Here is a 27,687-nt window from a genome sequence, read left to right on the forward strand (position 1 = left end):
TGGGTGCTGTAATATCTGTCTAGCATCACCTGTCGCAATATCTGACATTATCAATCGCTATGCTTGTATCACATCGAATGCATGTGTCTATGTACTTGTCATAGTTACTCTTGATGTGCGCTATGTGATTTTATGACAGCGCCTATGCCGCAATGTCCAAGTGAATGATTGACTGATGGTAAAATTGTTCACCATAGCCTTCTTCACGACCCTAGCCACTACGAGTATACGAGTACTAGTACAGTCTATGTTGCAAGCCACATAACCACCCCGATCACTGGATGTGAAAGTTCGAATCCGATGTACTATATAGCCATTATCGTAATAGCGTAATAATTGTGTTCTTACAAACATCTAAACGAGACCTTGGATTTCTTGGTTTTATTTCTCCCTCTCCTTCTACCTTAGGTCTTCTTCCTCTGGATCAAATAACCCATGGTACTTGACTGCACCTGGTTACTAGCTAGGAATCACAGAACCAGTTTTGCGGTAGTGCTAAAGTACTTTTTAATCACCTTTTTTGGTCCTGATGAAGTGTCGCTAGACCCGCTAGGGGCTATATTGGCATGAAACATGTCGACTCGATGCACCACACTAGCCCTATAGGATCATTACATCCAGCTGGGGCTCACATTTTTTAGTAAGGCTAATGCCCCCTGGGAATAAAGACATTAGTTACGGTTGCCCTAGACCTATTTTAACCTTCACACCCACCGCACTACCTAGACCACACACCCGCACTCACCCTATGGCTTCATCACCAAAAAGATATCCGCCAAAGTGCCCCTTGACAGGTGGCGCCAGCCCGAAGAGGAGCTAGGCCCAATGTTGAAGCATGACATCCTTCGGGGTGTGTGAGGGCACTTTTTAGAAAATACCTCCCTTTCCCTCCCCACCCTTAGGAACTGCGCTCCCCTCACGTGAGTCACTATTGCATTGGAGCATGTGTGCAGGACCTGCTTAAAAAAGCTCCTGGTTCCTCCTATTTAAGAAAGATTTTGAAGAAGCACAGAAGGTGTGTCTCCATACATGTTTAGTCATTTTACATGTTAATTGGACTTTGGCTAGTAGAAGTAATTACTTTAAGGGGGCTACCATATCAGCAGCAGAGTGCAAGCAGTTATCAAACAAGATGCACATTGTATTGCATTAGAGAATTAGAAACGGGAGTTTTTGAGAGTAGGTAATAAATGATGAGATGTCACTTTAGGCAGGGGCATAACAAACACCCCCGCAGCCCCCGTGGTGCGGGAGCCCCACTCTGCAGTGAGAGCTGGGAAAGAGGCTTTGCTTTGCTCTGAAGCAAGCCCCCTCTCTCTCAAGCAGCCTGCACGCGCTGGCCCAGGACTGAAGAGATACAAAGTATCAAGTTAAATTGTTTCTCTTCAGTCAGAGCCATGAGCCAGGCAGGAAAAAGGATGGGGTTGTGGGCCGCCAGAGAGAACATTCTCCACAGGGCAGGGCACTGCTCAGGAGTCAGACCCTAACAAGGATGGGGGTGGGGGCCTCCAGAGACAGCATTCACCACAGGGCAGGGCACTGCTCAGGAGTCAGACCCTGACAAGGATGTGGGCGGGGGCCCCCAGAGGCAGCATTCACTGTAGGGCACTGCTCAGGAGTCAGACCCTGACAAGGATGTGGGCGGGGGCCCCCAGAGGCAGCATTCACTGTAGGGCACTGCTCAGGAGTCAGACCCTGACAAGGATGGGGGTGGGAGTCCAAGGGGGGGCGCAGAGACATCATTCACCGCAGGGCAGGGCAGTGCTCAAGGGTCAGACCCTGACAAGGATGGGGGTGGGGGACCCAGGGGGGGTCCAGAGACAGCATTCACCGCAGGGCAGGGCACTGCTCAGGAGTCAGACCCTGACAAGGATGGGGGTGGGGGCCCCAGAGACAGCATTCCCCACAGGCAGGCACTGCTCAGGAGTCAGACTCTGACAAGGATGGGGTTGGGGCCCCCCAGAGATAGCATTCACCATAGGGTACTTCTCAGGACCCTGACAAGGATGAGGGCGGGCGCCCCAGGAGGGCCGCAGAGACAGCATTCACTGCAGTGCACTGCTCAGGACCCTGACAAGGATGGGGCGGGGCCCCAGAGACAGCATTCACCGCAGGGCAGGGCACTGCTCAGGAGTCAGACCCTGACAAGGATGGGGGTGGGGGCCCCAGAGACAGCATTCCCCACAGGCAGGCACTGCTCAGGAGTCAGACTCTGACAAGGATGGGGGTGGGGGCCCCCAGAGATAGCATTCACCATAGGGTACTTCTCAGGACCCTGACAAGGATGAGGGCGGGCGCCCCAGGAGGGCCGCAGAGACAGCATTCACTGCAGTGCACTGCTCAGGACCCTGACAAGGATGGGGCGGGGCCCCAGAGACAGCATTCACCACAGGGCAGGGCCCTGCTCAGGAGTCAGACCCTGACAAGGATGGGGGCGGGGGCCCCAGAGACAGCAGTCACCACAGGGAAGGGCACCGCTCAGGAGTCATACCCTGACAAGGATGGGGCGGGGGCCCCCAGAGGCACTATTCACTGAAGGCCAGGGCACTGCTCAGGAGTCGGACCCTGACAAGGATGGGAGTGGGGGCCCCAGGGAAGCCCCAGAGACAGCATTCACCACAGGGCAGGGCACTGCTCAGTAGTCAGACCCTGACAAGGATGGGGGCGGGGGCTCCAGAGACAGCATTCCGCACAGGCAGGCACTGCTCAGGAGTCAGACTCTGACAAGGATGGGGTTGGGGGCCCCCAGAGATAGCATTCACCATAGGGTACTTCTCAGGACCCTGACAAGGATGAGGGCGGGCGCCCCAGGAGGGCCGCAGAGACAGCATTCACTGCAGTGCACTGCTCAGGACCTTGACAAGGATGGGGCGGGGCCCCAGAGACAGCATTCACCACAGGGCAGGGCACTGCTCAGGAGTCAGACCCTGACAAGGATGGGGGCGGGGGCCCCAGAGACAGCAGTCACCACAGGGAAGGGCACTGCTCAGGAGTCATACCCTGACAAGGATGGGGCGGGGGCCCCCAGAGGCACTATTCACTGAAGGCCAGGGCACTGCTCAGGAGTCGGACCCTGACAAGGATGGGGGTGGGGGCCCCAGGGAAGCCCCAGAGACAGCATTCACCACAGGGCAGGGCACTGCTCAGTAGTCAGACCCTGACAAGGATGGGGGCGGGGGCGGGGGCTCCAGAGACAGCATTCCGCACAGGCAGGGCACTGCTCAGGAGTGAGACCCTGACAAGGATGGGGGTGGGGGCCCCCAGAGACAGCATTCACCACAGGGCAGGGCACTGCTCAGGACCCTGACAAGGATGGGGGTGGGGGCCCCCAGAGGCAACATTCACTGCAGGGCACTGCTCAGGAGTCAGACCCTGACAAGGATAGGGTTGGGGCCCCCCAGAGGCAGCATTCACCGCAGGGCAGTGCACTGCTCAGGAGTCAGACCCTGACAAGGATGGGGGTGGGGGCCCCAGAAAGAGCATTCTCCACAGAGCACAGCCTCTGAGAAGCTTTGAACGAGGCAGCACAGAGGAGAGCTGACAGGGGCCGGAGAAGAATTGCAGCTCCCTCCAGGAACAGGATCTGCTGGGACACATTGCAAGGTAAACAAGCATTTGCAATATATGGTTTTGCAATATATGCATTTGCTTATATGCAAGTCATATATGGTTTGGATTGGAATAGTTAGCTGTGGAATTGTGTTGTGTGGATTGGATCTGTGTAGTGAAATAAAGTGGCATGGTGTGCAGTGTAATTATGTGGATAGTAATTGTGTGGTATTGAGTGTACTAGAATTATGTGGAGTGGGATTGTGTGTCATGGAGTGGGATTGTGTGTCTTGGAGAGAGATTACTTGCAATAGTATTGTGTGCTGTGGAGTGTAGTGGTGTTTACTTATGTGGTGTGCTGTTAAATATTGTAGCATGATGTGGAATTTTGTAGTGTAGATTAGATGTATGTGGTGTGTTGTGTAATTGTGTTATTGGTTTGAATTATGTAGTTTGTTGAATTATGTGGTGTGGAATGGAAATGTGTAGAGTTCAATTTGTGTGACGTGGAAGTGTGCGCTGTTAAGTGAAAATTATGTAGAGTGGTATTATGAGGCATGGTGTGAAGTGTAGTTATGTGGAATGTTGCTATGTGGCATAGACTGGATTTATGTGGAGTATATTTATGCAATATGGAGTAGAGCATAATTATGTGGAGCTTGTTGTCGGCTGCTAATGTAGCCCACCGATTTAGCCATCTCCCATGGGAGTAAGAAAGACGCCTCGTCTGCTAAGGGGGCGCAAAACCTGCGCATCGAAAAGAGACCATTGACACCTTGGAGCGCACTGCCTGCGCAGTCTCTTTCAAAGCATTACTGTAAGCAGTAAAGGTGCATGGACAGGAGTGTAACGCAGACTCTTGCAGGCCTTGTGGTGCCTGCCCCTTTCTGACCCAACACTTCATGGGACCCCCCCCACTCTGCGTCTCGTGACATATTGTCTCAGAAAGGATCCTGCCTTTGTTAAAAGGTTCGCTACCTGCAATTGCTATCAACCTCTTGTCTTCAAGCAGGGAAGGTGTGCTTCTCTCAATTGGATTTTGAGACAAAATGCTGCCAAAATCTGGAAGTACATGCAACAATACAAGCAACAACAACAATACATTTTGTTTTTAGTATGCACATTCCGGTGTTCAAACCACATTCACTACTTTTGAATGGCAGGCGTGACTGACTATGAAAGGCCCTAACGGACAGTAATAAATACTAATTTTTGTATTTTCCACAGTCACCAAACTCAGTAAATATGAATTTTCCACAGTCACCTAACTCATTAATTATGAAACATCTGTGTGGGAACAGCTGAGCAGGAAGCTCTTTTCAAATCAACGAGTAAAGTTCTAGCAATGAATGCTGCGGCCTGAGCTAGAGACACAGCCTCCCGACTGTTCCCTTTGATTCTCCATCTCCTAGTCTCTCTGCTTTGAACCTCTCCCTTGCTTTCACCCGGTTGGTACCCATCAGAGCATATCATCGGGTCGTCTGTTTTCTGTGTTCTATCCTTCTTAACAGTTATACAGAAATATATAGCTGGCTTTTTGAGATGCACATTTGCACAAAAAACAATAAGGCACAAGACCACTTTACACATAAATGCAGTATTACAACCTAGAAGTGCAGGGATTTACTGCACAGCAACTCTGGCATGCGTCCCTAACAGCGGATAGTGCAGGGCACGCTCTACTTCAAGGCACTAGTATATTTTCCAGGACATAGTTCAAACACTGCTAATAACACAAGCATGGCAGCAGCCGCACACCCCATATTAGAAGTATCCGGCAGGTTCAATGTACGCCAGCCCTGCCCACACACCTGAAAAGTACTTGAGGGACACCTCTCTAGCGCCTCGAGGGATGCATTATTCCCCGGTGCTGCGCAGTGCCACCAACATGCCTCCTGTTACAGGGGTGTAACAAACACCCCTGCAGCCCCCGCGGTACGGGAGGGCAGTCTTCAGTAGGTGAAGTGGGGCCCCCTCAGCTCATGGTCCAGATCTGTAAGAGGCTCTGAAGCAGCTGCAGTCTGCTCTGAGCCCCTTTGCGCTGACCCAGGACTGAAGAGAAACAATGTAACCTCTTCAGTCAGAGCCAAGAGCCTGGAAAGAGGAAGCGGGTGGGGGCCCCAGAGAGCAGGAGGCAGCACAGAGCACTGCTCAGGACACTGACAAGGGTGTGAGTGGGGGGCCATCAGAGACAGAATTCCCCACAGGGCACAGCCTCTGAGGCAGAAGAGGACAAGGATGGGGGTAGGGGCCGCAGAGAGAGCAGGAAACAGCACAGAGGAGAGCTGACAGGGGAAAGGACGGGGGCCCCAGAGAGAGAAGGAGGCAGCACAGAGGAGAGCTGACAGGGGAAGGATGGGGGTGGGGGCCCCAGAGAGCAGGAGGCAGCACAGAGGAGAGCTGACAGGGGAAAGGATGGGGGTGGGGGGCCCAGAGAGCAGGAGGCAGCACAGAGGAGAGCTGACAGGGGAAAGGATGGGGTGGGGGCTCCAGAGACAGCATTCACCACGGGGCACTGCTCCTCTGAAGCAGCACAGAGCTGACATCTGCCAGAAAGTTTGCAGCTCCAGAAACAGGATCTGCTGGGACACATTGGAAGGTGAGATTTAGAGCTATTGATGTTGTAAAGGACAATGTATATGACCTATGCATTCTGTTTGGAGTGGAGGGAATGTGTGTGGTGTCAAGTGGATATATATGATTTAGATTGGAATTGTTAGTTGTGGAATTGTGTTGCATGGATTGGATCTGTGTAGTAAAATAATGTGGCATGGTGTGCAGTGTAATTATGTGGTATTGAGTGGAGTGGGATGGTGTGTCTTGGAGTGGGATTATCTGAAATGGTATTTTGTGTTGTGCAGTGGTATGTAGTGGAGTTTACTTATGTGGTGTGCTGTTAAATATTGTAGCATGGTGTAGAATTTTGTGGTGTAGATTGGATGTATGTGGTGTGTTGTGCATTTGTGGTGTTAGTCTGAATTAGGTAGTTTGTTGTGAATTATGTGGTGTGGAATGGAAATGTGTAGAGTTGAATTGTGTGACGTGGAAGTTGCGGTGTTGAGTGAAATCATGTTGAGTGATATTATGAGGCATGGTGTGAAGTGTAGCTATGTGGAGTGTTGCTACATGGCATAGACTGGATTTATGTGGAGTGTATGTATGCAGTATGGAGCAGAGCATCATTATGTGGAGGTTAATTATGTGGAGCTGTATGGTATATGTGGAGTGTTATTATGCTGTGTGATAAATGGCGTGGGGTTGAATTGTGGAATTATGTGACGTGTGGAATTAAGTGTTGTCAATTAGGTTAGTGGTATTAAACCAGGTCCTGGCGCCACAAGGGAAAGTTCACCTTTCTAAGATTCTTTGATAGGTCTTTTATGTTAGGTTACGGTGCTATAAGGAGAAGAGAACCACTTCCCTCTTCTAGTACGGCTGAGCCTTAGAATAGATAAATACTCCTTAGCACTCGTTTATAGTTAAAGTTTCCACAGTGTACAAGTGATTCCACCATACATCATTCATTCAGTCATAAAAATCGCATTTCCTCATAATCAGGATTGTGGTTTTTCTTTGTTATCTGAGGTGATATTTCCAACCCTCAGAGGAGTTCTTATCGGGGACTCAATACGTGGATTGTGCGTTCTTTTATTCTTGTAACCGGAGTTTCGGTTATTAGTTCAGACAGCTTTCCGCTGGATACTTCGTGCTCGAAGTTCCGTCCCCGCTGCTGTTTCCATGTAGCAGTAAAACATCTCGGAGAATAGCCTAGAGAAAGTCGTGGGTTACATTCCCTGAACGACGAAACACGTGTCGGCTGTGACGTCTCCAGAAATAAACTACATCAACCACAATCCTGATTATGAGGAAATGCAATTTTTATGACTGAATGAATGATGTATGGTGGAATCACTTGTACACTGTGGAAACTTTAACTATAAACGAGTGCTAAGGAGTATTTATCTGTGGAATTAAGTGGCATGGTGTGGTGTATAATTATGCAGAGTGGAATTATGCAACATGTTGCAGAGTTGTATTTTGTGGAGGGTAATTATGTGTTTTAGGGCCATATGTATCAAGCCGTTTTTGAATCGCAAAGGCCAAAATTAGCAGAATTTCGGCCTTTGCGAATCGCAAACGGCCTTTTTGCATGTTTTGGTATGTATGTAATAGCAAATATTTGCGATTCCTTATTTTGCCATAGCATTTAAGGAATCCCAATTTTGGGATTCCTTAAATGCTATGTATGTACCATTTTTGGGTTGCGAATTATGGTTAAGAATTCGCAAATTACCACCAACTTGTAGTTGATGGTAACTTGCAAATTCTTCAAAAAATGCACAATGTGGCATTTTTGAATGTGGCATGTGATGCACACACATGCCCATAGGGCATGTATGTGCACCATATGCACACACATGTACATTTCAGGGGTGCAGCAGGGTGTCTTTGAGACACCCCTGCACCCTTGAAATAATTCTCAAATTGCGATTAGCAAATTGCGAATTCGCAATTTGAGAAGTATTTCGCAATCATTCCTATGGGCCTCCTGGCCCATAGGAATGCATTGGAAATTATTCCTTAATTGCGAATTCACAAAATGCAAATTCGCAATTAAGGAAGATTAAGGAATCGCTAAAATATAGCGATTTTCTTCATACATACCATTTTGCAATTCCTAAATAGCGATTCCTTAAAAATCGCTATTTAGGAATCGCAAAATAGTTTGTTGATACATATGGCCCTAAGAGTTGAGTGTAAATATGTTGTGTGAAGTGTAATTATATAGGTTGAAGTTGAATTATGTGTAGTTGATTTGTGTCGAGTGTAATTATGCGGATGGGAGTGGTATTAAGTTGTGTGGAATGTTATTCTCCGATGTGGAATTATGTGGTATGGAGTGAAGTGGAAATATGTGTATTTTTAGGATTGTAATTATGTGGTATGGAATGCTGTAGGGTTAAATTATTTATAGTTGAATTGTGTGGCGTGGAATTATAAGCAGGGGTGTAACAGAGGCCCCAGGGGCATAACACAGGCCCCCGCAGCCCCCGCGTTGTTGGGGGGCCCTGCGCTCCAGGGGCCACCTCAGCACTGCCAGTAAGCACTACACATCTATGACCGTCTGAGATAGGTAATTAATTAATATAGGTAGATTATGTAATTTACGCTCGCTCTAGACTTTTCTTCATAAATTAAATGGTAAAATGTAAAAAAAATGGTAATGGTGCACACTGCGCTGCATGCAGATGTCACCGCCCCGCGTCTGCGCGGTCTTACTCTTAACCCCTTAGGGTGGGGCTGGTGACCAATTGTCATGTGCAGTGATGACTGATGAAGCGAGGAGGCACCCCAGAGGCCAGAGTGGAGACAATTGAGGTCGTAATTTAATTATTTCTCTGGCTAGCCTTGTCTGCCCTGTCTTCTGTTGCCCGCGCAGGAGAGTCTGTCTGTTCCCCCAGTCTATGCCACCCCGCAGATAAGTGCACCCCACCCAAAATTCTTGCGCCGAACACTTGTGTGCGTAAGGTCTCCAGTTTAGAGTGAAGTGATTTAGTAAAAGGAAGGCGCCTTTGGTACATGAAGGTTGTTTGGAAAAGAGGGGAGGGCTATGTTACACATTAAAGATTAATGTTGATCACCTGCGATTTATGTTGATTTGTGAATTTTACAGAAAACACAAAAATTGTCATTGAAGTTTGTGGGCGCAAGAAAATGTACCCTTCACCTATGAATTTACACCTTTGTCTGTGACTTTGGGAGAAGTTTCCCGGTTTCTCCCGACTTTGTCAAGGCAAAGTGGTACCCACTTCCCCCAAAACTGACCCGATTTCTTGTAGCTGATTTCTGTTGCAGAGTGATGTCAGTTCTGAAGGGGCGGGTCCAGCTGAACTGGACATCAGGGTGTGAGTGGGTGGAGTGGGGGAGGGTTGGGGCAGAGAGGGTGAGGATTGAGTCTGTGGTGACAGTGGTGCTACATAAATTGCAGCTTGCAGAAAAAAATAGTTTCTAGCTGAAACAGATAAAAGTCGCTAAAATACAGCAACATGCATTGTTGCACAGTCGAATGCCCTATGCTAAAATTGACAGGCCACCTTTCCGTTACTCTTTGCTGTTCGGTTGTTAAACTGAGACTGAGGTGAAACCTTTGTCAGAACAGTCTTAAAGGGTGCAAAATTTTTTTAAAATTAAGTACAAGTATCACAAAATGTGCGGCATTAGACCGCATCATTTGCCTTTCCCTGCTGCCTAATTGAGTACCTGCAGCATAATTCTCATGGCACTGCATACCATGTACTTTCCCGCTGTTTACTACTGTTGCAAAGAGCCACCAATCCTACCCCATTGATATGAAAGGAAAGAAATAACATTTACAGCCTTTCTACGTTACGAAGCATGTTCTACCAAAGGTTGCACGTGACTTCCGTGGAAACAATTCAAAAGGGGGTGGTGATGGACAGAGTATCTGAATTAAGCAGAACACTCCTACCCAGTCAAAAGATCAGGGCTTGATCCATCACCGTTTTTTAGCTCACTGCACCATCCCAGTTCAGAACCTGGCTACATGCAAATTAGTCTGACCCTGGCCCAGTGCATCATGGGAACAGGGCAGACCAAACTACCAAGCCAATTCTTTACTGGAAAGGAAACAAGCTTCCGGGGACCGGTTTCTGGCATTACAGCCGTCTTCGGCCCGGCTTGCTTGAATCCTGATGGTGCAGTGAGCAAGGGACTCACATCTGAGCATACCCTTCCACACTTGTGGTGGCCAAAACGATTCAAAAGGGGGTGGTGATGGACAGAGTATCTGAATTAAGCAGAACACTCCTACCCAGTCAAAAGATCAGGGCTTGATCCATCACCGTTTTTTAGCTCACTGCACCATCCCAGTTCAGAACCTGGCTACATGCAAATTAGTCTGACCCTGGCCCAGTGCATCATGGGAACAGGGCAGACCAAACTACCAAGCCAATTCTTTACTGGAAAGGAAACAAGCTTCCGGGGACCGGTTTCTGGCATAACAGCCGTCTTCGGCCCGGCTTGCTTGAATCCTGATGGTGCAGTGAGCAAGGGACTCACATCTGAGCATACCCTTCCACACTTGTGGTGGCCAAAACGATTCAAAAGGGGGTGGTGATGGACAGAGTATCTGAATTAAGCAGAACACTCCTACCCAGTCAAAAGATCAGGGCTTGATCCATCACCGTTTTTTAGCTCACTGCACCATCCCAGTTCAGAACCTGGCTACATGCAAATTAGTCTGACCCTGGCCCAGTGCATCATGGGAACAGGGCAGACCAAACTACCAAGCCAATTCTTTACTGGAAAGGAAACAAGCTTCCGGGGACCGGTTTCTGGCATTACAGCCGTCTTCGGCCCGGCTTGCTTGAATCCTGATGGTGCAGTGAGCAAGGGACTCACATCTGAGCATACCCTTCCACACTTGTGGTGGCCAAAACGATTCAAAAGGGGGTGGTGATGGACAGAGTATCTGAATTAAGCAGAACACTCCTACCCAGTCAAAAGATCAGGGCTTGATCCATCACCGTTTTTAGCTCACTGCACCATCCCAGTTCAGAACCTGGCTACATGCAAATTAGTCTGACCCTGGCCCAGTGCGTCCCTGGGCCAGGGACAGACTAATTTGCATATAGCCAGGTTCTGAGCTGGGATGGGGCAGTGAGCTAAATAACGGTGATGGATCAAGCCCTGATCTTTGGACTGGGTAAGAGTGGTCTGCTTAATTCAGACACTCTGTTCATCACCACCCCCTTTTCTGAATCATTTTGTCCACCATAAGCGTGGAAGGGTATACTCAGACATGAGTCCCTTGCTCACTGCTCCATCAGGATTCAAGCAAGCCGGGCCGACGACGCCTGAAATGGCAGAAACTGGTCCCCGGAAGCTTGTCTCCTTTCTGGTGAAGAATTGGCTTGGTAGTTTGGTCTGCCCTGTTCCCATGATGCACTGGGCCAGGGACAGACTAATTTGCATATAGCCAGGTTCTGAGCTGGGATGGGGCAGTGAGCTAAATAACGGTGATGGATCAAGCCCTGATCTTTGGATTGGGTAAGAGTGGTCTGCTTAATTCAGACACTCTGTTCATCACCACCCCCTTTTCTGAATCATTTTGTCCACCATAAGCGTGGAAGGGTATACTCAGACATGAGTCCCTTGCTCACTGCTCCATCAGGATTCAAGCAAGCCGGGCCGACGACGCCTGAAATGGCAGAAACCGGTCCCCGGAAGCTTGTCTCCTTTCTGGTGAAGAATTGGCTTGGTAGTTTGGTCTGCCCTGTTCCCATGATGCACTGGGCCAGGGACAGACTAATTTGCATATAGCCAGGTTCTGAGCTGGGATGGGGCAGTGAGCTAAATAACGGTGATGGATCAAGCCCTGATCTTTGGACTGGGTAAGAGTGGTCTGCTTAATTCAGACACTCTGTTCATCACCACCCCCTTTTCTGAATCATTTTGTCCACCATAAGCGTGGAAGGGTATACTCAGACATGAGTCCCTTGCTCACTGCTCCATCAGGATTCAAGCAAGCCGGGCCGACGACGCCTGAAATGGCAGAAACCGGTCCCCGGAAGCTTGCCTCCTTTCTGGTGAAGAATTGGCTTGGTAGTTTGGTCTGCCCTGTTCCCATGATGCACTGGGCCAGGGAAAGACTAATTTGCATATAGCCAGGTTCTGAGCTGGGATGGGGCAGTGAGCTAAATAACGGTGATGGATCAAGCCCTGATCTTTGGACTGGGTAAGAGTGGTCTGCTTAATTCAGACACTCTGTTCATCACCACCCCCTTTTCTGAATCATTTTGTCCACCATAAGCATGGAAGGGTATACTCAGACATGAGTCCCTTGCTCACTGCTCCATCAGGATTCAAGCAAGCCGGGCCGACGACGCCTGAAATGGCAGAAACCGGTCCCCGGAAGCTTGTCTCCTTTCTGGTGAAGAATTGGCTTGGTAGTTTGGTCTGCCCTGTTCCCATGATGCACTAGGCCAGGGACAGACTAATTTGCATATAGCCAGGTTCTGAGCTGGGATGGGGCAGTGAGCTAAATAACGGTGATGGATCAAGTCCTGATCTTTGGACTGGGTAAGAGTGGTCTGCTTAATTCAGACACTCTGTTCATCACCACCCCCTTTTCTGAATCATTCCGTGGAAACAGGCACCAGCGCGTGTAACTCTCTTCTCTTTCTGGACTTTTTTTTTTAACACCAGCACAACCTACCTCACTTGCGACCTTTGAACTGTGGGGCGCTCCGTGTACTTTTCCGCCCTGAAGCCGGCGTACTCTGCTCAGTAGCAGTAAAAGGATCAATGTTTCTGGTCCATAAATGTCTCCAAATCCGTGACTCTGTGGGTGTGACAAGATCACCCAGCATCCTGCCCCAGAAACCTGCCAGACCCACAGACCTCCCCAAGCAAAGAATCCTGCTATCCCCACAGACCTCCACAGACACTGAAACTTGCCAGTCCCACAGACCTCCCCAGGCACAGAAACCTGCCAGCCTGACAGACCTCTCCGGGCACAGAAACCTGCCAGCCCCACAGACCTCCCCAAGCAGAGAAACCAGCCAGCCCCACATACCTCCACAGGCACAGAAACCTGCCAGTCCCACAGACCTCCTCAGGCAGAGAATCCTGCCAGTCCCACAGACCTCCACAAGCACAGAAACCTGCCAGTCCCACAGACCTCCACAGGCACAGAATCTGCCATCCCCACAGACCGCTCAAGGCAGAGAAATCTGCCAGCCCCACAGACCTCCCCAAGCAGAGAATCCTGCCATCCCCACAGACCTCCCCAGGCAGAGAAACCTGCCAGTCCCACAGACCTCCCCAGGCAGAGAAACCTGACAGCTCCACAGACCTCCCCAGGCACAGAAACCAGCCAGTCCCACAGACCTCTCCAGGCATAAAAACCTGTTAGCCCCACAGACCTCCCAGGTTACAGAAACCTGCAAGTGCCACAGACCTCCCCGGGCACAGTAACCTGCCAATCCCACAGACCTCACCGGGCACAGAAACCTGCCAGTCCCACAGACCTCCCCAAGCACAGAAACTTGCCAGCCCCACAGACCTCCCCAAGCACAGAATCCTGCCAGTTCCTCAGACCTCCACAGGCACAGAATCTGCCATCTCCACAGACCTCTCCAGGCAGAGAAACCTGCCAGCCCCACAGACGTCCCCAAGCACAGAATCTTGCCAGCCTCACAGACCTCTCCAGGCAGAGAAACCTGCCAGTCCCACAGCCCTCCACAGGCAGAGAAACCTGCCAGCCACACAGACCTCCCCAGGCACAGAATCCTGCCAGTCCCACAGACCTCCCGCAGGCAGAGAAACCTGCCAGCCCCACAGACCTCCCCAGGCACAGAAGTCTGCCAGACCTACAGACCTCCCCAAGAATAGAAACCTGCCAGTTCCATTGACCTCCCCGGGCACAGAAACCTGTCAGCCCCACAGACCTCGATGGGAACAGAAACCTGGCCAGCCCCACAGACCTCCCCAAGCACAGAAACCTGCAAGTCCCACAGAACTACACAGGCACAGAATCTGCCATCCCCACAGACCTCTCCAAGAAGAGAAACCTACCAACGCCACAGACCTCCCCAAGCACAGAATCCTGCCAGCCCCACAGACCTCCCCAGGCAGAGAAACCTGCCAGACCCACAGACCTCCTCAGGTAGAGAAACCTGCCAGTCCCACAGACCTCCCCGGGCACAGAAACCTGCCAGTCTCTCATACCTCCCAGGGCACAAAAACCTGCCAGTCCCACAGACCTCACCGCTGGGGTACATGAGAAAGTTATTTTTTTTTGTGCTGTGGCCAAAATAGAATAAGCTTACTATGGGCTAAATATTGTTGCTATGTCAGTGTAAAATGAATTTGTTCTGTTTTTTACTTGGTGGCAAAGTGGATGTCTTATGGCCCGAATATGTAGGTCTATTGTTTTTCTAATGAGAAAGCCCCATAACTGAAATAAGAGGCATTTCTGGCATCTTCACTGTGGCGTAAAATAAGCCCCCGCAGCCCCCTCGGTGCAGGGTGAGCCCTCAAGCTCCAGGGGGCTTCCTCTGCAAAAGTGGTAGGTGGTGGCCCGGGGAGGGGGCCCCCTCCATGTACTTTGCAGGGGGGTCCCCTCAACTTTCATTACACCACTGACTTTAGGCTAGGTTCTAGTACCGTCCTGAGTGGAGGCACAGTTAGGGGTTGAGCAGTCACAAGCCCATCTCAAAAGAGAGGCGAGCACGGTTTGACCAGGGATGAAAGGATCCATAGCTAATTTTAAGGATCTAGAAGTGGTAAAAATAAGGTTGAGGAAATGACTAACTATGCTAGGGGGTCCTAGGACTTCCTAGGATAGGGCAATAACTTCACATACTTCAATAAGTTTTTAAGCATCTGTGTGCGAACAGTTGTCAATCGATATATTGAAATTGGCAAGAAGTGTAGCACACAAATAAAAGTTACGTTACATTAGCTGAAGGAAGAGAGGAGTGGAAGAAGGCAAGCTAAGAGTAAATTTGCTGTTTGCTGTACTCTCTAAATTGCAGTAGGAAAGGGGAGAGACTGAGGGATGAAGAGAGTTCCTTTCAAAGTGTAGGGGTATATATGGGTAAGGCCTATTTTCGTCTTCATTGCTTTAGAGCTTTATAAGTTTCCAGTTTTCTTAGTGTAGTGCTGCATCTGGTGAGGCAGTGACGAGGGAAAGATCACCTTTCTGCAAGCTAGTCTGCCTTTTAGAGTTCATAATCTTAAACAAACCAGAATACATCTTAAATCTCAAGCATCCTGGTAAGAACAGACAATGCAATTGTCTAGTTGTTCTTCCCAATTTCCAGTCATTTGCTATCAGGTGGGAGGCTGCATTAGGAAAGGTCTTTGGTGGTGGAAGTGTCAATAAAATCACAAGGCAGAACATTACTCATACGTTTGTCGGAGAAGACCAGCAACGGTTTTATTCTGCAGGGGAGACTTAGCTACTACCATGTACATTGTATACACATGTTTCATGAATGATAGGTAACTCTCTATGTGGACATTTTGTGCCTTGCTGCTGAGGGTGAAGGTGGGATATAAAGTCGAAGTCCTGAGCAACTGGATGTTACTAGGTATGACACTTTGAGATGTGTGGGTCTGAGGGTCATTGTATTAGTATTTATTATTTGGACAGCCTTTTTTATTTAGTCTCTGAGGTGGTCTTTAATGTTTGAGCGACATTTGGTGAAATGGGTGAAAAAGTGACACTTTGACATTTCATGTGGATCAATACTCATTTGACTTCGTTCTTCAGACAAAAAATTTTCAAAAGTGGAGCAATATCTGAAATCCCTTTTTATATATCTTTTGCATGACTGCATTTGTAAGTGGTAAAAGATTAGCACAAAACATAGAAATATTTGGTAAATGTACAGGTTTGGAACCCATTTTGGTCTTGCAAGCACAGACTAAGATTCACAGCGAGCTTCTTTTGAGGTGAATGACAATGAAACGATGCCAGGAAGCAAACACAATGAGACTATAAATCCTCCCTGCAACAAAGGAAATATCTTTAAAAACAAATAATCACCAACAGTGTGACCCGTGCCAGCCTGCATCCCAATATTTAGGTAATCAATGTGGAAGTAGGAATATGTCTGGTGCCTTTGCATCAGTGTAACCACAGTGAAAAATATGGTATTTCTATGACTTCTTAGTGTTTATTAGTATATTTCAATTCTGTGTGTCATAGAAAACAACCAAGTAATGATACGTTCTTATACAAATTGAGTCTGGGTTCAGGTGTAAAAGGTGGCAAGATGGCGGCCGTGCTCTCGGCCGAGTGAGCTGGCGTTCCGCTCTCCTGAGCTACAGTGGACCCCTGAAATGACCACTCTGCCCGTTTTCTACAATATTGCCTAAAAACTCTCTCGTCTACTTAGCAGTGAAAGCGGTGATCCTGTTTATGGCACTAACCTTTCGTTTAAACTCCATTAGACCTGTAATTCCTTGGAAGCTTTCGTGGCTCTGGCGGGCTCCGCGCCGCTCTAGCTGCTGCTCATCTGGCTCGGCGCTCAGTGAGGAATCCTCTCCCTCGAAGCTTAGCGGTTGCTCTCCCGGCTATCATCCCACGCCACCGGTTCTTAAAAAAAGGATGCCGCCGAAAGTACTTTCTAAAGCGGCGGCTGCCGCCCTCAAATCCCGCAGCTCAACCCGCGGTCAGCAGGAGGCGGACCCGAAGGGCTCTGCGGCCGGGGCTCAGAAGACTCGCTCTGTAAGCACGGATAGGCCTGCACCTGTGATCCTCGCTGTAACTGCCGCCAAGGGACAGACACTACCGGCGATGTTTGACAGGCTGGGAGCCAAGGGAAAAGCTTTGGTTACAGATGACGGCTCTTCTGATACAGTGCAAGAAAAAGACTTAAGGCCGTCTGTAGACCCTGTCGGAAAGGGGGGGGGTGAGTACTTCTGTAACAGTACCTATTATTGCGCTTTCTGATTCTGCAAGCCCCCCCCCCCACATCGACCTTCCTGAACTCCCTGTACCAATTAATCACAGCAGTACAACAAAAGAATCAGTTCTGACTCCAGGCTCAGCTCTAGGCCCCTTTGTCCATCAGTCTTATCCAGCCCAATGCATGCTGGATAATGCAGTCCAGTCTACCAATAGTCATATATCTACTTCTCTGGAGATGCCTACAGAGTGCTCTCACGACACTAGGGGGTCCGAGCTCAGCGAGTATACTGAGAATTTTTACTCTGTCTCCGATCACTCTTTATCCGGGGAGGACGATGCTGATCGCCCAGAGCTCCAGTGGTCGGATTATGACAGTGACTCTGCTGACTGGCGTCTCAGCCAGGCATCAAAAGATTTGAACATCGATACAGTCCGCAAAGCTCCGGGTACTAAGGTATCATTCCAGTCTAATCAGCAAATCCTGCAGAAGGATTTATCTATGGAACAATCTCAATTAAATTCGCGGGATGTATGTGGAGGCATTAGCGTGACTATGTCAGATATCCCCGAAGAGGTCTCATTGGTAACGATCTATCAAACCATAATGATGCACAGAGAAGCAACTAGACAAGAAAATATGTGTACACAGGGGGCTTGCCGCAAAATGCAGAACTCTCTCCGACGGGTTATTAAAACCTGTACTGAGACCACTACCAGGATTGCTGAAGCTGAAGAAAGGATCTCGGCTCTTGAAGACGCCGCAGCTACTCAGAAAGACTTAGTTACAGAGGTCAAAGAACAACGTAAGGATATCTTATGGAAGCTTTCAGATCTTGAAAATCGGGCGAGAAGGAATAATCTTCGTGTTCTGGGGATAGAGGAAAATAAAGAGGGTGACGATGTCCGGCAGTTCATAGTGGAGCTTTTTTCCGAGGCTCTCCCAGAGGTCAAACAGTGGGATTGGAATCTTGAGATACAAAGAACGCACCGTTTTCCATTAAATAAGAAAAAGAAATCCTCTGCTGCTGTGAATAATCCCTACCCCATGCTATTCTGGTATGTTTCAATAATTTCCTTGCCCACGAACGTATATTTGACCTCGCCAGACTTAATAAGAATCGATCTGCCAAGGAATCTCATTTCTTTGTCCGTCCAGACTTCTGTTCAGAGACGGTTACTCGCCGCTGGCATCTCCGGCTACAGATTCCTCTATTTCAGGCTAAGGGGGCCCAGGTATTTTTGCTTTTTCCGGCAAAACTAAAAGTCATTTTTAAGGGTCAGACGAGGTTTTTTTTGTCGGAGATACCTGCTAAGGAATTTTTGGACTCAACATAGCCTGAGTTAGGCAATGTATTATCTTGATTGTTAAACATAGGACAGAAGTCATTTCTTTTCATGTTCTCCTGCTTTTTTTTCTTTGATGACCTGAGGGGTATATATAACATTCTGTATTTTTTTTTTCTCTAGCTGATGTGTTAGGATCATCTGATATATTTTTTGGAAAGGGGGAAAACTGTAGGTTCGGTGGAGTGTGAGGATACGCTTACTCAACCATCACAAGGACCAAGGTCCTGATGCCCAGTGTGGGGGGGTGAGGCGTGTGGGGGCTCACTGGGTGGGTGGGCGGGTCAATCAGGGTGGGTTGTGGAGGGTGTGGTGGTGGTGGACGGAGATGACCAGATCTTTTATTGATAGTCGGTTCTGTCTCTTGAATGCATTTGATGTGACACCAATTCTTGCATCTTTCTTTAAAAAACAGTATGATTGTAATCATGTTCGTTATAAAATGTTTAATAGTTTTTTAGGGCTGTTTGTCTTTGATCAAACCTTATGGCTGCTTCTAGATTGACATGTGCAACTTGGAATATTTGTGGATTGAATGACCCTAAAAAACGCAGGATTTTCTATAAGATGTTGCAGGTGATGGAGGTGGATATAATCTGCCTGCAGGGGTATATATCAAATTCTGTATTTTTTTTTCTCTAGCTGATGTGTTAGGATCATCTGATATATTTTTTGGAAAGGGGGAAAACTGTAGGTTCGGTGGAGCGTGAGGATACGCTTACTCAACCATCACAAGGACCAAGGTCCTGATGCCCAGTGTGGGGGGGTGAGGCGTGTGGGGGCTCACTGGGTGGGTGGGCGGGTTTAGCTGGGGTGGGTGGGTCAATCAGGGTGGGTTGTGGGGGGTGTGGTGGTGGTGGACGGAGATGACCAGATCTTTTATTGATAGTCGGTTCTGTCTCTTGAATGCATTTGATGTGACACCAATTCTTGCATCTTTCTTTAAAAAACAGTAGGATTGTAATCATGTTCGTTATAAAATGTTTAATAGTTTTTTAGGGCTGTTTGTCTTTGATCAAACCTTATGGCTGCTTCTAGATTGACATGTGCAACTTGGAATATTTGTGGATTGAATGACCCTAAAAAACGCAGGATTTTCTATAAGATGTTGCAGGTGATGCAGGTGGATATAATCTGCCTGCAGGAGACCCATATTCCCTGGGGCAACCGGGCTTATCTCAGATTTTTAGGTTATGAGTTAGTGGCAAACTTCCACAATTAGGGGTGTTGCTATCATCCTAAGGACCGGGATGGGGCGTATTAAAAGAGTAAAGCAAGACAATTGTGGTAGATGGTTAATAGCAGAGTTATTGGTCAATGGTTGTTTGCTCTCTATTTGCTCGATATATGCTTCCAATCTAGACGACCCACAGGTGTTGAGGAATCTAAATTTAGAGTTAGCTACGTGGCCCCATCCAATGTTCTTCTGCGGGGACTTTAATATCAATATTCCTAGTAATTTAGATATAATAAAACACAGCACATATGTTGGACGAAAGCCCCAAGTTTATAAGGCGCTCCGGATTCTTCTAATTGAACATGGTTTGACAGATTTATGGCATTATCACCATTCCAATCTAGAGGGCTATACTTTTTATTCAATACCCCATAATAAAATGGTTCGCATTGATTATGTTTTTTCCTCTCTCCAAATTGTTGGGTCTGTTAAGATTGAAATTAACCCAAGGACTATATCCGACCATAATCCTATTATCTTTAGCTGTCCCTGGGATCATCCTGTTAATCAAATCAGACCATGGACATTCGATAGGAAACTCCTATTAGATAAATTATATCAGGAACAACTCAGTCTTTGGATCTCAGAGTTCTTTGCAATTAATACCGGTACCGCCTCGGTTGGTATTGTCTGGGACACATTCAAAGCCGCATTACGCGGTGAAACTAAAAGATTCGCCTCTTATCGCTGGAAGACTGAGCAACAAACTGTTAAAACTAGACTAGCAGCCCTTCAACAGGCTGAATTGGATTTAAGCTTCAATATCCGTACGGGGGAAGACCTAGCAGCTAGTTGGAAATCAGTTGCTATAGCAAAATCCAATTTATTAGAGCCTTTTTATAAAGACATAGCAACCAAATATTCTCAATTTCGAACCTCAATGTACGAGTTGGGTGAAAATTCTGGTAAGGTTTTAGCAAAACACATACAACAAAGGGCTGTAGCTAGTCAGATCATTAGGGTTAAAGATCAGTTTGGTATCATTCAGGACACAACTAGTGGTGTTGTAAATACCTTTGCCGATTTCTATTCAACCTTATATACAGAAGATTCGAATATAATTTTACAACAACAAACTAGTTTATATCAATTTTTTCAATCTATGGACACTCAAAAGGTTACAGATGATCAGAATCAAATCGTGGCTGAACCCATTAGCTGGAAGGGAAGTTGTAATCGCTATGAAATCTCTTTCTAATGGTAAAGCCGCAGGGCCGGATCTTATTCTTGCCCAGACTGGGTCAGTCCCTGATTCTTGGCAACAATCTACCATTGTTCTTTTTAGAAAGAAAGGCAAGGACGAATTAAACCCAGCATCATATCGGCCGATAGCGCTAATCAATACTGATAGCAAAATCTATTCAAGGATACTGGCTTTCCGTTTAACCCAAACAATTGTCCCCTTGGTCTCTATCCGTCAGCATGGGTTCATTCTGGCCGGGATACGACAGACCATATTAGGCGTGTAGTAGCACTGCTAGATTGGGCAAAAATCACAAACTCTGCCCTCGGGGTGATCCTGTTGGACGCCGAGAAGGCGTTCGACAGGGTCTCCTGGGGGTACCTATGGGGTGTCATACGCTGGAAGGGCTATACACCAGAGTTCATTCAAGCTCTACAAGCTTTGTATATATCCCCAACTGCTAAAATCTGTATCTCTGGTAGTGAATCACATTATTTTCCCATTAGCAGGGGCACCAGACAAGGATGCCCCTGTTCTCCCCTTCTTTTTGCTTTATTCATTGATCCTTTTTTATGTGTAATAGAAAAATCTCAGACTATCACTCCTGTTACTGTTCATGGAACTGTATATAAGGCATTGGCATATGCCGATGATATTATAGTCTTAACTGATAATCTTGCCCAATCTTTTCCTGCATTGGAGACTCTGGCAGCTCAATTCGTCTTAATTTCGGGTTATAAATTAAATATTGCTAAAGACGCAAATTTTACAATGTACGGCTATGCCCATTTCTCATGTCTCTACAACTACGGAGGCAACATACCTTGGCATTCAAATTTCGCCTGATGTAGATCAGATTCTGGATCTGAATTATTCCTCCACTATTGACTCACTGCATAATAAATTAGAGCGGCTGGATCACCTACATCTTTCGTTATTTGGCCGATCTAACATCCTTAAAATGTTTGTCCTCCCTACATTTTTATATCTTTTCAGATCTATTCCACTTTTAATCCCTACTTTAATCTTAACAAAAGCAGAAAGGATATGTCAACGATTTTTATGGTCATATCGTAAACCAAGGAGAGCAGCTAAGTGGACTTGTCTTCCGCAGGATCGTGGGGGGTGGACAGTTCCGAATTTAATGTATTATTATTGGGCAGCTATGATCCAACATTTTGCCGTTCCTCTATTAGGTGATGCTGTTGAGCTTCCGGTACATCTCTCACCCTCAATATATTCAATATCATTGGGAGACTCCACAAAAGGTGTATTAACTCGTATCCTTGAACCGAGTTATTTAAAAAAACCTAAATTTAAGGTATTGTGGGCATTATTTTCGGTTTGGCAAAAAGTTTGTCGCCATTTTCATATCTCTAAGCTTATTTATTATACCCCACTAAATGCCTCTGGATTACTTCCAATGATATTTCAAGAGGGGGTGGTAATTACCTGGACAGCTCTCGGTTTGAAGGAGATTGGCGATTTAGCTGACCTTGGGCAAATGGCATCTTTTGGTTTTTTGAAGGAGAAATTTCATCTGCAGTCTAATCATTTTTTTAAATACCTGCAATTGAGAAGTTTTTTGGATAAAAAGCTTCCTCGAAATCCAACAATGTTTCAAAAAATCATTATAGTTGAATCCATAAGAAAGAAAGTAAAAATTGGTAGTTTATATCAATCTTTTCTATCCCAACTTCCTGATGATTTAGATGACCAGAACAATAAGTGGGCGACCAAATTTAGAGTACCTTCTATTGATTTAAAATACCCATTGGTATTAGCCAGGTCTGTTTTGGTTTCAGGTACTCTTCGCTCGCAAAGTTATATGGCTATGTTTAATCTTTATTATACACCCGCAAAACTTGTTAGATGAGGGGTTGTCAGTGGAGGCAAAGGGTCGTTTTGTGCAAGATGTAAATTTCCCTCTGCAGATTCCGTTCATATGTTTTATAAATGTCCGGAGCTATCTCTCTTTATCAACCAAATTGAAACTTTTCTTACCCAGATTACTCAAACCTCAGTCAAAATTTCAGCGGAAATGGTAATTACTGGCTACGAACATTCTACGGCCCCTGAAAAAACAAGACATCTGCAAGCTTTCCTTTTTATTGCTATGGCTATGGTCAGACTTTGAGTTACATCACTCTGGATAAATCCTGAACCCCCTACCTTTTGTCATTGGAAGGCCAGGATGCTGGCCTGGTTCAAACTTGAGACTTCTGTTCAGGCTTTCAGAGAAAAGAAAAGACGTTTAACTGCCTCTAAGAATTGGGCACCATTCGAAAAATGGGTGGTAAATTAATAATGTTTTTTTTAAATCATTTTTGTATAACTTTTATGTTTATGTATGAATTATGTATGATTTATGATTGTTTGGTTTAACCTGTCTCCCACCACCACGGGATAAAAGGGAAACAATTCAATAAATAATTTTTTTTTTTTTTTAAAAAGGGTTCAGGTGTAAAAATAAAAGTTGAAATTACGAAATATCAGCTACAAATGTTGTCTAATAATAAATCAAATAAAAGACTGGCTTCATGACTTAAGTGGAAATTCACTCTTATGGTATAATGAAATGAAATTCATGAAATGGAATTCGCTTTCCCAGGTAAAAGAGTAAATGAATAGGATTTGCTTACAGAACCTGGTAAACTCTGTGAGAAAGCTAGGATGTAAGTTACCATAGCAAAAAAGGAATACATTCAATACATGCATGATGCCTCAATATGGAAAATCCCTATGTCGCAAAATGAATAAAAGAATATTTTGAAAGACAGAGATAATAAAAAAGAAATTTGGGGGGGTTAGGCTAGAGTTTGGTAGTGAAAAGAACTGCAACCTTCAGCAACCTAAAAAAAATTTATCGGTCAAGGCAGGCAAGATAATTTTATTTGACTCCACAGTTTACACTTAAGGGACAACCAGAAACACCATAACTTTCTTAGTTACAAATTGAAACAGTAGTTGGCGTTTAAATACCAATATTATTAGTATCAAAGGCTATGATTTACAAAATCTCTCACAGCCAATGTCCATAAAAAATTAAACAAAACTATGCAGGACAAGTAAAATGAGAAATGATCTGAAAAACAAACAAACAGATGCAAATTGGAAAAAGAAGTAACAAAATTAAACTAAATCTGTTTGGGGAAATAAAGTCATGCTTATACAACAGAATGTCGATGGGAGATATTATTGGTTTTCTTCTCAAACGATGAACGCTGAACATAAACAAGTGTAATATTTGCTTGAAATGAGCCAAATATACTGTCAATTACAGAAATATAGTCAAGTGCCACAAAATATCTTAATATTTGGAGGGAAAACTCAAGTCCAGAGTGTAATAGGATCAACACTAAGCTGAAATGCTAATTCACTACCCCTTAATGATAACATAATACTCAAAACAGTCACTTATTTGAAACCACTGATATAAGTCTAGCCGTAAAAAACACTCATTTAATTAACAAGAACGAAAATTAGATTTAGAAACACAAATAAGAATGCAAAGTTCAACAATAAATAGATAGAGCTTTTACAAAGAGCTGCATAAAGACAAACAATGTCATTAAAACATTCAAAGCTGTCAGGGCGAGCTTGCGAGAAAGGTGTCCGATTTTGATGCACTTTCCTTGGTGTATCCCAACTGAACTCCATCGTGGTTGATGTGAAATCACTACTAGGAGCTTCATTATGATATAGGTCGGAAACTAATGTGCCCGACTCCTTGTTGGACTCGGATCCGACGACTCTCATCGGCAGTTCCGCCCAACCGATTATGATGCTTCCGAACACAGCAAAACCAAAGTGGATGATGGGCGAGTTGAACATTGCAAGCACTCACCCCCAGTCAACTGATCTGGGTTTAATCCATCATCATTCTTTAGCTCACTCCGCCACCCCAGTTCAGACATGGCCATATGTAAATCAGTCTGACCCTGTGCCTCATGGGAACAGTCCAGCCCGAACTACCAAGCCATGTCTTCCCTGGACCGGAAACAAGCATCCTGGGACCGGTTTCTGGCTAATCAGCCTTCTTTTCATCCGCCAGGGTAGCTTGAATCCAGTGGCAAAGTGAGCAAGGGACATAGTTCAGAAGGACACCCATTGACTTCAATGGGAGTCTGTGTTCCGACCGACAACACAGACTCCTATGGAGAAAATGGGTGCCTGCTGAAAACCTTGGACCCTGTGGTGGGCACCCTATGGTGTCTGCCACACTGTGCATGGCTTTATATGCAGGTCCCTTTGGTACCCCCTTCACCCCAAACCGAAGGCCTCAGGATGAAGGGGGGCCTGCTAGGGGCCCCTAAAGTCAGTTTCCAACAGCCTTTTCATGTCGGACAGATCGAGTTGGAAAGGCTGTCGGAATCTAACATCGTCATCGGTCGGTCAGAAACGCGATCCATAGAGCTGCACGAATAGGCTCAGGCGGACTCGAACTCTCCGAATGCGGGTCGGAACTGATTCGGAATGACCGAACGGTTGCCTTTCCAACCATGGGCATCGTAATCGGTCGGTCAGAATTGTTTTCGATCAAGTCGGGCGGATGGGTCCCGAGACGGTCTAGGAGAATCAGACTGCCGGTCAGAGGCTTTCCGACCAACACCATAATTGGCCGCTAAGTCTCGGTCTACCGCTTCAGAAGACTATCACTTTCACTAAGTGCTTTTTGGCACTAGGTTTACTTAAAACTTTAAAACTGTATAACTCTAGTTCGCTTTATTGGATTTTTCTTGATTTGGTGACTTTTCGTATACTACATTTATTACTGTTTTGGTACTGCATAAATACATTACACATTGCCCTAAATTAAGCCTGTCTGCCCTGTGCCATAGCTACCAAGGGGTTCAGCTTGTGATAATAAGGAACTTTGGGGTTCACCCGGTCAAGTCAGTGTTATTATTCCTTGAGATAGGCAACCAACCACACCAAATGCAAAACTTTCTTACATAGAGAACCTTCTGATGGTATCTGAGAAATAAGTGCAGAGGATAACCAAATAAAAGACAAGCAGGTAATCAATGAGTTCTGACACTCACTTAGAGCTCTACAGTTGGACTGAGCTGATGACACCCACCAGTGAAATTAGTAAAAGTTGTGCTTTTTACATTTGCTTTTGCAACAATGAGTAACCTTGTTAATTTCTTCTGATGTCTCGGAAAGTCAATAAAAAAATACACTTTATAAATCATGAAAGATGACTCATTTGCTGGTTTCCTCACGTCATTGAACAACACAGAAAACTAAAGAACTAATGCAATTTCAGCAGTGAAGACCCTTACTGGTATTTAAATAATCTTGTCACGAACAGCGGTGGGTCCCCTGCAATGGTGGAGGAGCATCGCCCTACTGCCTAGCTCAGAGCCAGCAGGTGTGAAATAAAGCGATGTTCTGTCTTTATGCTTAGGTTTTTGTAAAGTGCATGGCTGCCAGAGGGCTTCCCAGTGCTAAGTGAGCATGTTGCGAGCAAAGGTGAAAGATTGGATGGCTAAAGTGGGGACAGTCATGCCTTGAGCTTCACCGTTTTATTTTTCATTTGCCGGCTCTGAGCAAGAGTGTGCAGGGAGAGGCAGGGCCGAGGCATTGGAGGGGGGAGGAGGAGTACTATGTGCCCTAGGGGGCAGATTTACGACTTCTGGCGCATCTCTGCTAATCAGCAGAGATGCGCCAGAAGAGTTGCGACGTATCTGCCCACCCGTGTGCCACCACTGATGCGCCACATTTACAATGCGGCGCACCGTGGCGCTCGGATGGGCAGATGCGTGACGCATCTCCGGCGGAAGTGCGGCGCATTGCTGGAGTTGCGTTGCAAGTGGGACACAGCTCCAGCAAGGCTCGGGGTGCCCTATCTCTAACATGCTGCGTCAATCCTTACGCCTGCTTCAAGTAGGCGCAGGGTTTTGACGCAGCATGACCCTAAAAGTGACTGAGTGAAATCTTGTAGATTTCACTCAGCCACTTTTAGGAGGCATTCCTGCACTGTAAGCCCCCCCCCCCTCCCTGCGCAGGAACGCCTTCTTGTGGCACAGGGCTTTACAACATGACGCATCTCCCAGATGAATCACGTTGTAAGTACCCCGCACCATAGCGCTGGATTTGCGCCGCCGCAAGAGTGACACAACAGCGGCGTAAATGAGGCACAAGGGGCTTGTAAATCTGCCCCTCAGTTCTTAGTGCTCATGTGTGTTTGGCTGGCCGTCTCAGGCATTCCAGACACATATGCGCACTGAGGTTTCTCCAACCCAGCTCCATTAAACAGCTGGGCTGGAGAAACCCCGCAGACTCCCTGTCCTGAGCAGAGCGTCTTTTCCGCCCCTCTCAGGCCAATCCCTGTGCTGCTCCCATAGCATGAGAGCTGCACAGAGACTGCACAGGGAGTCTGTACCAGGGGCTGCAGGGACCAGGAAAAGCACAGGAGGTGCGACGCGGGAGTCGGCCGGCAGCATAAGGTAAGTTCCACCACCTTTTGTTTGTGGCTGCTGCCACAGGATATGACATTTCTTTTTGTCATTGTTAGGATTTCTGCTCGTGCTTCCTTTCTGAGGCAACGTTTTATATATTTGTCTTAACTGCAATACATTGCATATTTTGAATCCAAGATGCACTTCTCAATTTCTTCATTTCTGATCATTCATGATGCTCAGTCACTGCTAGTTATTTGCATCCTTTACTCATACAGTTGGACGAAAGTAAACACCACATGCAAAAGTCCTAATTCACCAATCAACAAACTAACACTTTTTATTTGAAATGGATCTAATAAAGTTGTGAGACCAATCCTATTGCCACATTTAGTGCAAGAATTTTCAGAGGCTTGAGAAAAATAGTAGTTTGCTGTTTAGGGCCCCTTTTCCATATTAACAAGGCAGCTATTAAGACCACTTGTTGCAATCTGACACCCTCTTGTGGTTTTTTATGATGGTG

This window comes from Lissotriton helveticus, chromosome 8, assembly GCF_964261635.1.
Source record: "Lissotriton helveticus chromosome 8, aLisHel1.1, whole genome shotgun sequence".
Lineage (NCBI taxonomy): Eukaryota > Metazoa > Chordata > Amphibia > Caudata > Salamandridae > Lissotriton > Lissotriton helveticus.